At 49.3% G+C, this 11,302-nt stretch overlaps 1 long non-coding RNA gene across 1 annotated transcript; it reads left to right on the plus strand.

The window, feature by feature from the left end:
• Nucleotides 1-9,922: 9,922 nt before the first annotated feature.
• Nucleotides 9,923-10,635, plus strand: LOC148182958 (uncharacterized). The gene is made up of 3 exons (XR_015774000.1): nucleotides 9,923-10,046; nucleotides 10,215-10,346; nucleotides 10,506-10,635. It is a non-coding gene; the product is annotated as an uncharacterized LOC148182958 (long non-coding RNA).
• The last annotated feature ends 667 nt before the right edge of the window (nucleotides 10,636-11,302 follow it).

Raw genomic sequence — 11,302 nt, forward strand, 5'->3', positions numbered from 1 at the left:
ACCCAAACTGGTATGTCAGCTTTTCCCATCAGCAGGTTTGTATTGTGATATCGATAGTTTTGGGAATGATTTTATCTGCCTTTTGGGGGAGGTGGCATACACTCCCCCATGCATGGTTTGCAGAGTGCAGTAATCAAAAACCATGGGAACATTCACCACAGCCCCCAATAACCTTGTGATTCCACTGGGACACTGCACCAGGGCACAGTGGCTGCACCACAGAATCTTTCCTGGTGTCGTGGTGTGTCCTGGTCCAGCAGCTTGGCTCAAGGGAGCCAGGGACACCGGCTTTGGGACAGGGGGACATAACACACTCTGACAGGGGGACATAACACACTCTGCACTGTGTAGCCCTGGCTATACACCAGCCCCTCCACCTACAGTGATGGGAGTGCTCTTGGCTCCCACCTGGCTCTGACCCAGCCTCTCAAATTCACAGGGAATTCAATGACTGGGAACTGTCTCCATCTTTTTTTCAGGCTAATACAGGAACAAATGGAGAGTCCTGCAGTCCAGTCTTGCCACTGCAACCTTAAGTCAATGGTCATTCCATTGAGAAGGAGTGCAGTGAAGTGGGAAGGGACTTGTTTGAAATATTAAGTTCAGGCTTCCTCAAGCTCCCTCAGGCTCTGTGATACCTCAACTTCACTGAAAATTTGAAAAAAAAATCCCTAAAACCATTTAACTTAAATGTTTTTATATTTTCTAAATTCATTTAACAAGTTGCAGTATTTATAAGCCTCTAAGCAGGTATCAACTGAAGCTGGGCTTCCCTGGACAAGGTTTGCCCCAGCTGGGGCTGCAGCATTGCAGGGCCATGGGGAGCTAGTGACAGCAGAGCCACAAGGTGCTCTTCACCTCTGCATGCAGGAGGAAGCAGCAAAAGTAATTTAAGAATTTGGAGAAGAAATGAACCATTTTGTCAAGTCAGCTGTTTTCCCCACACAATTTCTGCTGACAAGACCAGCCATAGTGGAAAGCAACTATGGGTTTTTGTCTATTTTCCTGCACAAGAATATGGTGGTTTGAATCCCTGAACTACTGTTGGTTTTCTGATGTCCCCTTGGATGCCATGAGAGGGACAATGTGGCATGGCATGGAACAGCGTGGAACACCATGAGATGGTGTGGGACCCCAAGCTGGGCACTACAGGAGCCATCCTCCCACAACGGAATTTGTACTACAGAGCTGAGTAAGTCCTGGTTGAAACCAAATACCTACATGCCAGAAAACAACCTCAGCTACTTCTTCCTTTACAAACAAGAGCACTTTTTTGTTTCTGTGTATGTTTAACATCTTGATAAAAGTTTTGAGATTTTCTTTTCCCTCAGATCTTCAACAACTTGAGCTTGCTGGGACTACTGCTATTATGGCCAAAGGCCATGAATTTTTTCTGGCACACACTTCAGCTCTTCCTCTCCAACAGCATCCCTGTGACAGGCCCTTCCCTGAAGTGCTGCTGATGCCCATGATCTCCCCTTCTGCTAGTGGTGGCTGAGCTGCAGCACAGGGCACTGTGGTTCAGCACGGCCCAAGAACCCCTGGGAAAAGGAGCCTTACAGGAGGAGAGGTCCAGGTACCTGCTGGTGCCGTGGCATCCCCCATGAGACACCAACACCCCAGGCAGGAGCCTGGCAGGCATCCAGCCATGCACATTCTAGAGATGATCCTTCTGCATAACAGTTTGTGTTTTCCATTGTGGAGACCAGGAAAGCACCTATGGATATTTCTCTGCACATAAAATCATGCCTTGACTTTACTCAAGCCTTGCAACACGCTTGATTCCGTCCTGCACATGTCCATGGCTTTCCACATGCAGCACATTACAAACATGCTCAATAGTAAATAGATCCTTGAACATTGAAAAATATTCTCATCTCATCCCAGTATCTCCTCATCTATCAGTTAGGTGATTAAAATCTGCATGTATATATAGAATAATAGATAAGGTTATTCAACGTATAGAGAATTCTTTGCCACTGTTACGTAATGCCCTTCTTTGGGTGTCTCACTTCCCACTGCATCCTCTGTGCTGCACAGGAAGACACCTATATTTGGCAGTTGCAATGGAGACACAGGTCCTTCTTCACACTATAAAAATGGTGCCATCTCAAGCAGAGAGGCAGAGAGACCCTGACCATCCAGCCCAGACAGCACAGGACGTGCTCAGACAGCGGTGGCAGAATGCTTCCCTCACTGAAGACAGCTTTCACTCTACTCTCCTTGATCCAGCTCATCTCTTCCAGAGCTGTGACTCCATCTCCCCAGCAAACACTGAAGGAGGTCATCCTCCTTATCCAACAGCTCAATTCAGGAGTGCAGGTAAATGCTGCTACACCTCTTGGCTTTGCTTTGCTTTCTGACCTCGATGATGATGATGATGATGATGATGATGATGTTCTACAGTGTCCAAGGCCAGGTACTGGCACTTCCACCACAGGGACTGGTGCCCGCCTTGGTGGCAGGAGCCCTTACAGCTGGATCAATCCACTTCACCTCACCTACTGCCTGGGGCACCTTGGCCTGTTTCAGCCTAGGTTTTGTGTCTAGCCCTTGACTTGGTGCTACAAGCAGCCCCTGGGATCTGGTCAGATGAAATTTTCCACCTGACATTAGGTACTTTGCAGAAAAAAGTGCCGAGAACAAGAAAATCTTCTGTGTCAGGGTGACAGAGGCAGCTCGGGGACATGGACATTGTGGTCTGGGCAGTGTGAGCTGCCAGGGGGTCCCTGCTCTAGTCCCACTGAGCACACAGGGATTCTCCTGTGCCTTCCCAAAGAAGTGCTGTGCAAAGCCAGGTCCTGGGTCCAGGAGCCTGTTTGGAAACAATTTGCTGAAAGATGGATTTCAGTGCTGGCAGCACCAAGGGTGCATCCACACCATGGCCTGCTGGAGAGGGATGCAGACATGGAGAGGGCACAGCAGATGACTCCTTGGGGATGGTCTCACAATGATGGCTTTACAATGACAGTCTCATAACCATGACTCTCCCTTGTGTTGCCTCTCCAGATCCCCTGCAATGACACCCGAGTGGCGCAGGTTGCCTTCACGGATCGAAAGGTAAACACCTATGTAGAGGTAGGCAGAAAATTAATTTATCAGAAATCCAGACATAGCCAGGGCCCTCCTTCCCAAGGGGCACAGCACCTGTAGCTGAGGTAGCTTTGTTAATCACTGAGGGGCTGCTCAGTGCCAGTCGCTGGGGTGAGCCAGCTTGGTACGGCTCGATACTGGCTGGCACCTGCCTCCAACCCACATCTCCAACCCAGCTCTCCCCAGCCCCAGCCATGGGGCACAGCCCAGGTCACTGCTGTAAGGTGAAAGCAGGTCAGGAAGTCACTGTGGAACCTCCTGCCAGCCCTGAATAATCAGCTTCAAGTGAATTTGGCTACATGGTTCTAACGACTGTGCTCCGTGTTCCGCAGCTGCCGGACCAGGAGCTGCTGTGCCAGGCAGACATGGCACTCACCAGAGTCACCAGCTGCAAGGAAACCTACGAGCCGCTCATCACCAACCTGAAGCGCCTGCATGGCAAGAAGGTAAAGAGGTTCACCTCCTTGCTTGTGCTGTGCTCCACAGCTCTGGCCCGACAGTGCTTGTGCCCCCACATTGAGGGTACCGCACAGCTGATCAGAATTTGTTCTCTTGAATGGGGCCAGAGCCTGGGCATTGCAAACTTGCCTGAGCTTCAGGTTAATCTGCCTCTGGGGGAAGAGGATGGCAGCTCCCGCCAGCCCCAGCCAGCCCAGACCAGTGGTCATGGGAGTCAGCACCACTGGGCACAAGGGCCAGAGGTTTGGTTCTGAGCAAAGGACAATTCCTGAGCTCCTGGGCCAGCATCCTCACCACTCTGAGTTATTTGCTGAATTATTTATGAGGCAACAGAGGCAAACAAAGCATCTGTCTGGGCTGGGAGCCTAGCTACCCACCATCCCAGCTGCTAAATCATGCTGCCATGTGCTCTAATGTATTTACTCTTCCTTCCCCAGAAATGCTTCCTGAGAGATGAAAATGAGATCTACCTGCGCCACTTTTTGCCAGCGCTGGGGAACTTCACCCAGGGGATGTACAGGCACAGGGGCTCCTTGGCTGCACAGTGAGAAGGGCACCTCTGCCAGCCTGGAGCCCCAGGATCTCACTGCTGGTAGCTCTAAAACAAGTTTTGCAAAGTGGTTTTGTTTTGTTCTGTTTTTCTCTTTTTGCTCCTTGTTTCGTGCACTTCCTTAGCCCTGCTCCAGCCTTCCTAAACCCAACCAATTCTCACAGCCAGAGGACACGTCCCAGAGAGCACACCGGGGTCCTTGGCTCCAATTGGGAATGTCCACTGCTCAGCAGGCACTGGATACCTCCCAGATTTTCTGTCCAGGAGCCGTTCATTAGATGTTACTCAGCCTCAGCAGGAGAGGTCTCATTTGTTTAAGGCTGCCCTTAACTCTTCCCTGCGGCTCATCCAGCTGGGATGTGAGAGCCCCCCCGCCCCAGCAGGAGGGATGAGGGAGGGTTTGCTGAGCCAGGAGGAGCAGAGCATCCCGGACAGCTGCTGAGGAGCCTGAGCTCTTAACTCATTCATCTGCTCCTGCAGCACCTACCAAAACCAAAACCAGATTATCTGCTTCCTGTTTCCCTTAGTGATGGGAGGTTTCTTCACAATCCTCTTCCTAAAGAGATCAAAATCTAGGCTGAAATGATGAATTTTTCACTGATGGGTTACTACAGTAGCTGATGGGGAGGCTGATTTCTGGGAGCAGAGCTGGGGAAGTGCAGAATTTGAGAGCAAAAGCTAGAAGGGAAAATGGGTCAGAGGGGCTGGAACTGTTACTGCAACTTCAATGTGTTTCTTCTATTGTAGGTGGCTTTTAAGTTATTCATATTGAAGCCAGGAGAGTCTGTAGGGTAACTTTGAATCTAATGGGTGCTCACTGGCATCATACTTCTAAAGTTTATTTATTACTATATGTTATTTAAATAACTTATTTTTATAGTGTGTAATCTAAAGATTCAAGACCAAAAAGTCCTGGCTGTTGGAAGCTTTTCTTTGCTTGAGGCCCAAAACAAAAAGGAAAAGCCAGTATTCAAGGTTTATTTTGAAATTACATGGTAGTTCTGTGGAATACAATCATGTTTAAAATACTGCTACCTCATTTTAAGGAACTCTTACTGTCTGATTGCCTTTGCACAACAACGAATGAACATGTGCTGATATGTAATTTATTGTTCTCTCTATTTAAAATATTTGTACTATGAGAGTTAATATATGCAAATTACCATGTATTTGAATGTCTTCATTTTGTTATTTTGTTCATAACAACGATGCACTGATTTTATTGAAGTGTCCCTGGGCTTAAGCAATAAATAACTGAGTTAAGAGCTCTTGGTGTCCATAGTTTATGCTGTCGATTCCCTCTTACCTTCAGCAGTTAATGAGGAGCATCAGGGGAGCTGCCTCCTTGGTCAGGAATGCTGGCATTTTTGGGGCAATGTGCAGTAAATGTACCCACTCTGATACTGAGAGCAAGGCCTCAAGAAAGGAAAAGACACCAAAGAACCCGCCTGGCTTGTGGCTTCGGGAATTGGTGAAAGGACAGGCTGGAGGAGGAAGGATGAGAGCCTTTGCTTGGGAAGAGGGCCTTGTGCATGGGGCCATGGTGGAGGGGGGTTTTAGGGTGCAGGGGGGTTTTAGGGTGCAGGCTGTGCTCTGGGGGCAGTGAGGGCTGGAGGGGGAGCCAAAGTGCAGCTGTAGGCAGGGGAAGGCTTGTCTGATGTGAGAGGGAAGGGATGGGGCTGGCTTATGGATCAGAAGCTGCTTAGTGCCAGCAGCACACATGTAGGGAACAAATCCACAAAATAACTGCTGGAAATTGTTACACATGCTCTAAATGCATGCAACAGGGGCTCAGCTGCAGCCTTGGGATTTGCTCTGGATAAACCCCAGCACTATTAGCAGCAGGCATGGCAGCAGCAGCAATGCATGAAAACAGAACATAGGCAATACCCTCAGGCACATGGTGTGACCCTTTGGGATGGTGCTGTACAGGGCCAGGAGCTGGACTTGATGACCCTTGTGGGCCCCTTCTAAGCTATTTTGTGGTTCTGTGATTCTGTGATTCCATGATCCCTGCTGCCATCAGCTGCCAGTCACCACAGGCACAATGGGACAGCTGGGCAAACCCTCAAGGAACTCAGTGTCTGTCCTGGAATCTTTCTGGTTCAGGACAAAGAGGGGAGAGCTGAGCCAGTGGCTGTGACTTTTGGCAGAGCCCAGCCTCAGTGGCCATAGGGATATTGGTGCTTGAGAGCCTGACCAGGATTCTTGTGGGGTGGGAGATGCTCCAAATCACAGAGTCCAAGGAGCTCCAAGAAGAGAAAAACTGAGGACACATTTCTGAATCAAGCACCTTTCTTTGGTAGGGAAACAGGGCAGGTTCATCCCTGGATGGTGGCTGGGATGAAGGCACAGCCAGGGCTCCAGAAACAGGAGGGACCCCACTGAGGCTGTAGCTGTCCCATCAGCGAGTGATCACTGCCATCAACTCCATCCCACCCTTGGAAAAGGACATGGGAATCTTTTCATTTGCTGTTGTGTTGGGTTATTGACCCTGGCTGGATGTCAGGGTCCCACCACAGCACCCCTGTCACCCTCAGCTGGGCAGTGGGGAGAAAACATAACAAAAGGCTTGTGTGTCAGAGTAAGGACAAGGAAAAAACAATCAGCAATTACTGTCATAGGCAAAACAGATTCAGCTTGGGGGAAAATTTGTTTAATTATTTAATCATTCAATTTATTGTTAATCAAATCAGAGTAGGATAATGAGAAATAAAAACTAAATTTTACAACACCTTAACCTCACCCATCCCCTCCTCGCAAGCTTAACTTCACTCCTGATTTTCTCTCCTTCCTCTTCCAGCTGCAGTTGTGCAAGGTTTTTCTCCATTGTTGCAAATGGGCTGGGCCTTGACCAGCAGCAGGTCCCTCTTGGAGCAACTGGAGTTGGTTCCATCAGGCATTGAGAAATCCTCCAGCAGCTTCTCACAGAACCCAGTCTTGTAACAGCTCTCCACTATTAAAACCTTGCCATGCAAACCTAACACAACTGGTAACTTTCTCATCACACAGTGATGCAGTTTTCTACCATGATTCAGCCTGAGTGGAGCAAAGGTTAACTTTTTCTGTGATTTGAGCATGTTCTCTTCACTGATTCCAGTTCTAGAGCTTCCCACCATGATCACTGGGGAATCCCTGTCTGCAGGATGGGGCTACTTCCTCTATCACCTTCTCCAGAATCACTTTTAGGCAGGGATCCTACTACCAGCACCACTCACCCCAGAGCAGTGGGACAACTCTGGGCATGCCAGTGAGGACCCACCATCCCTGGGGGCCATGGAGGCAGTCACACAGCCAGAGCATGCAGAGGCAGGAAACAGCACAGCTCTCCACTGGCAAATCCCTCACAAAGGTCTTTCTGTGTCAATGACTTCACATAACTTCATCCAGGCCATCTCGGAACCAGACAAACAAAATTACTATCAGTCTGGCTACTCCCAGATTCATCGAGTGCTCACAAGTTGTTATCTGGTGGCAAGTTGCTGTTTGAGTTTGAAAAATCCCTATTAGTTATTACAAAACTCCAAAGTTTCCCAGCTCAGCATTTCTAAGTGCTGTTTCCTGTGGCAGTACTGGTTGGTGGGGCTGGCAGAACCCATTGTCTGAAAGCTCAGGCTGCTGTTCCCCAAGCAGGGCAGGATGGACACGGCAGTCTCCAACTCCCTGAAGTGCTGGAATAGGACCACATCCCCCCAGTTTTCCACCATCTCCCTGCACAAAGCCTGCAGGACTCCACACAGCTCTGGGGATCCTGTTTGGTCAGGAGGGCCCCCAGCTCTCCAAGAACCCCCCAGGCTGGTGCCCTGTTCCTGCCCAGGTTTGTTCCCACATGGCTCTGCCATACCTTCTGTTCCTCCCTAGGTTAAGGAACTCAGGGATGGAAATCAATGTGCAGATGAAGGATGCTTTACATGATCTGGAGATGTTAAAATGAAACACGATAGAAGAACTTGCAGGATACTCAGAGGAAAATTAAAAGTGTTTCTATTGGAGTGTGCCAGAGCAGTGTGCTACCCAGTTTAACTACTTGCAATTCACAGTGTAGAGAAAGCCTCAAGATAAGGAGAAATTGAGAATCCTCAAACCAGGTAGCTTATATACTGTATGTGACATGAATCCTGCCATTGTCATCTTACAGTGGAAATTTCATAATGCAAGATCAGAAGAAAATTTTGACTTGCACAAAAAAGACCTGCTGCTCTCCTAATCGGGAGTAACTTTGGAAAGTGCCTATAAGGGAAAAATAAGTTTTTCCTTCTGCTTCAGCAATTTTACAGTAATAAATTGAGGTGCTTCCTCCAGAAACGTGCACACAGCTACAGATCACCGAACAATCCAGAGACTGAGTTGAAGGGATCCAGCCAAAGCAGGCCATGAGTATTCTGGTCCAGGTCCTGCTCCCTTTCCTGGTGCTGTCAGCCTGCCTGAGTGATGTGGTCACTCCATGGACACACACTCTACGGACCAACATGCTGAAGGAAAGCATCAAGCTGCTGGACCAGCTCCAGCAGATGGAGGTAGGGGTGGTTGGTGCTTTACACACTGATGGGAAGGACAGACTGTTTCGCCAGGCTTGGAGGGACCGATGCTGAGCCAGAAGAAGGTGATGAGAAAAGGGCTCACACTGCTCCTGGGGCCTGGCAGGTGGACAGATGTGTGTCTGTGTGTGCACGTCAGGATGGATCCATGTTGTCTGGAGCCTGATTGGTCCTCTCCTTTGTATCTTTGTAAAGGTTTCCTGTAACAAGATGAATGTGAGAAATATTTTTGCAGATTATAAGGTAAGAACCCAACCATATAGACCTGAGGAGGATGCTGGGGTCAGAGGAGAGCACAGGGCAGTGGGAGGCAGGTAGGAAGCCCGGGATCCTGCCTGTCCTGGTGTGGTGTGGAAGAGCGGGAACCCACTGTGAGCTCCCAGCACAAGCATTGGGCTGCCCAGCTAGTTTTCACCACTCCTGGTGCCCTGCACAGGTTGCCCTCACCTTCCCACACACATCTCCGCCTCCAGCCAAGGCACCATTGGTGGCTTCTGGCCACCCTGGAGACAGGGAGAGGCCAGAGGATGGGCAGGGATGGGCACCTGTGCTTGGGCAGCAAACAGGTTTTAGCATTTCAGAGAGGAACATCTCCCTTTGCCTTGGCATGCTGTCACCAGCTCAGACACCCACACACACCTATTGCACAGCATCTTGAGCGCTGGGTAGACACAGTATCCCTCTTTAGCCCCTTATCTGGGGGAAGGCTCTGCAGCTAGCATAAGATTTAATAGCAGATAAGGCCTCTTTCTGCTCTGAAAACTGCTGCCTAAGCCAAGCTCCCCAGCCCCTGAGTTCCTGTTTTCACAGAAAGCCCATGCCCTCGCTTTGTGCCACACCTGGCGGCATCTGAGGGGTAGAGTGGCCTTCCCTGAGGGGCTGGGGCTCAGCATCCTCACGGGATCCTCACACCCCTTCTGCCACAGGGAGCAGCCTGCTAGTGAGAAGAGATGCCTGAGATGCTGCACAGCCCCACACTCACAGCTGCCCATGCTCACAGGAATGGACCAGTCACTTGTTAGAAGATACTGCTCAGGTGCAAGCTGAGACAGAGCAGGCAGCACTGGGAACATCCTCCAGGGAAAAAAGTCAAATAGTTTTTTAATTGCTACCAGCATTTATTAACTCCTCGTCTTCCATGTGTCTCTGCTACAGGACTTCTCAAAGCTTCTAATGAAAGCAAACTCTTCCCAGGTGCTTTTGTAATTCCTGTAGCATCTCTGCCTGCTCCACCCAGCTTCACTCCCAGGGAAGCCACAGGGAGCAGCTTCAGAGGGTCCCACACGCATATCTGCAGCAGGAGCATGATGCTCCAGCACAGAGGTGCTTGCTGTTGTGCCACACTGCCACAGCCTCTTCCAGGGGTTGATTCCTCCTCACCAGGAAAGGGGTGGGAGCAGAGCCAGGTATGCACAGATGGAGTTGGGAAGCTTCAGGAAGGCTTTGGCACCTCAAATCACGATTTTCACCTATCCTTTAGAATAGAAATATATTATTTGTAGTGTTTTAATCTGCTGCTAATAAGCCATGACTATACAAAAGTGTTTTTTAAAAAGCCATGTGTCTTTTCCCAGAGAGATAACAATATGGAGATCTTATGCAAAGCTGCCACAATTGCTCGGGAGGGCCAGAGCTGCCACAGGTACCTCGAGGGCATTTACCACAACTTGCTCAGCCTAGTCTGGGGGAGCAGAGCAGGGCACAAGGTGAGGCACAGCTCTCCCTGCACTGCCCACAGCCCTCAAGCTTCTCTCTTGGTCACCACTTGTGTTTTACTCTCCCACCAGTGTTAGCAGCCCAACCCAAGCTGCAGAACCCAATCCTGCCCCAGCAAGCTTTTTAATAGCCCCCTTTTCCCATTCCAGAAACCATGTCCTGCAGCAGCAAACAGCACCACCTCACTGAAGAATTTCCTCAAGGAATTACACCAAGTCCTCCAAGAAGAGTACAAGAGTCAGAAGTCAAAGGACACCTCTTTTGTTTTTAAACCATGACCCTATTTTTCAAATATTATTTATAATAATTCTTTAAATAAATACATTTTTAGACTAAATGTGCTGGCACTGCATAGGATGTTACATGAGGCAATAGTTAAGGGAGTTCCAAGTTTATGGGAACAAGGGTGGTGTGGCTAGGAATTGCCAATCTGTCCTGCTATGGAATTCAGCTCATGCTGACATGAGGAAAACATTTCTAAGCAGAAGGGAAAGCCCAAGAGAAGGCACAGGGGAGAAGCCAGGCCACAAATCAGGCATGCTCCTGAAAGCTGGGAACTCCAAAGTGCATGCTCGAGCTGCAAAGGGAGAAGCCAGGTCTAGAGCTAAACAAGCTCTCTCATTACTTTACTTACAGCCTGTATTATAACATATCTATTTATTTGGCACAGCCCTTTGTGACCCAGAAGTGAAGAGACCAGGACTGTGCAGGGCTTGGTTCATGCATCAGCTGAGTCACAGGACTCTGGTGAGCTGCAGATCACAGAAAAACTGGTACCTACAGGCTAAGGGACCACGGGCACTGCCAACCAACACGGCTCAAGCAGCAAAGGAAACAGAGCTGAACATTTCCAACTATTGCAGGTAAATTCACACCATCTGCCCTAATACAAGGTGTGGCTGGCTTGAGTAACACAGGATACAAAGCCAGGACAGTGTGCAAAGCC

This window comes from Pseudopodoces humilis, chromosome 17 (assembly GCF_049639895.1).
Source record: "Pseudopodoces humilis isolate 2021_Gansu_Grassland_sample_001 chromosome 17, ASM4963989v1, whole genome shotgun sequence".
Taxonomy (NCBI): Eukaryota; Metazoa; Chordata; class Aves; order Passeriformes; family Paridae; genus Pseudopodoces; species Pseudopodoces humilis.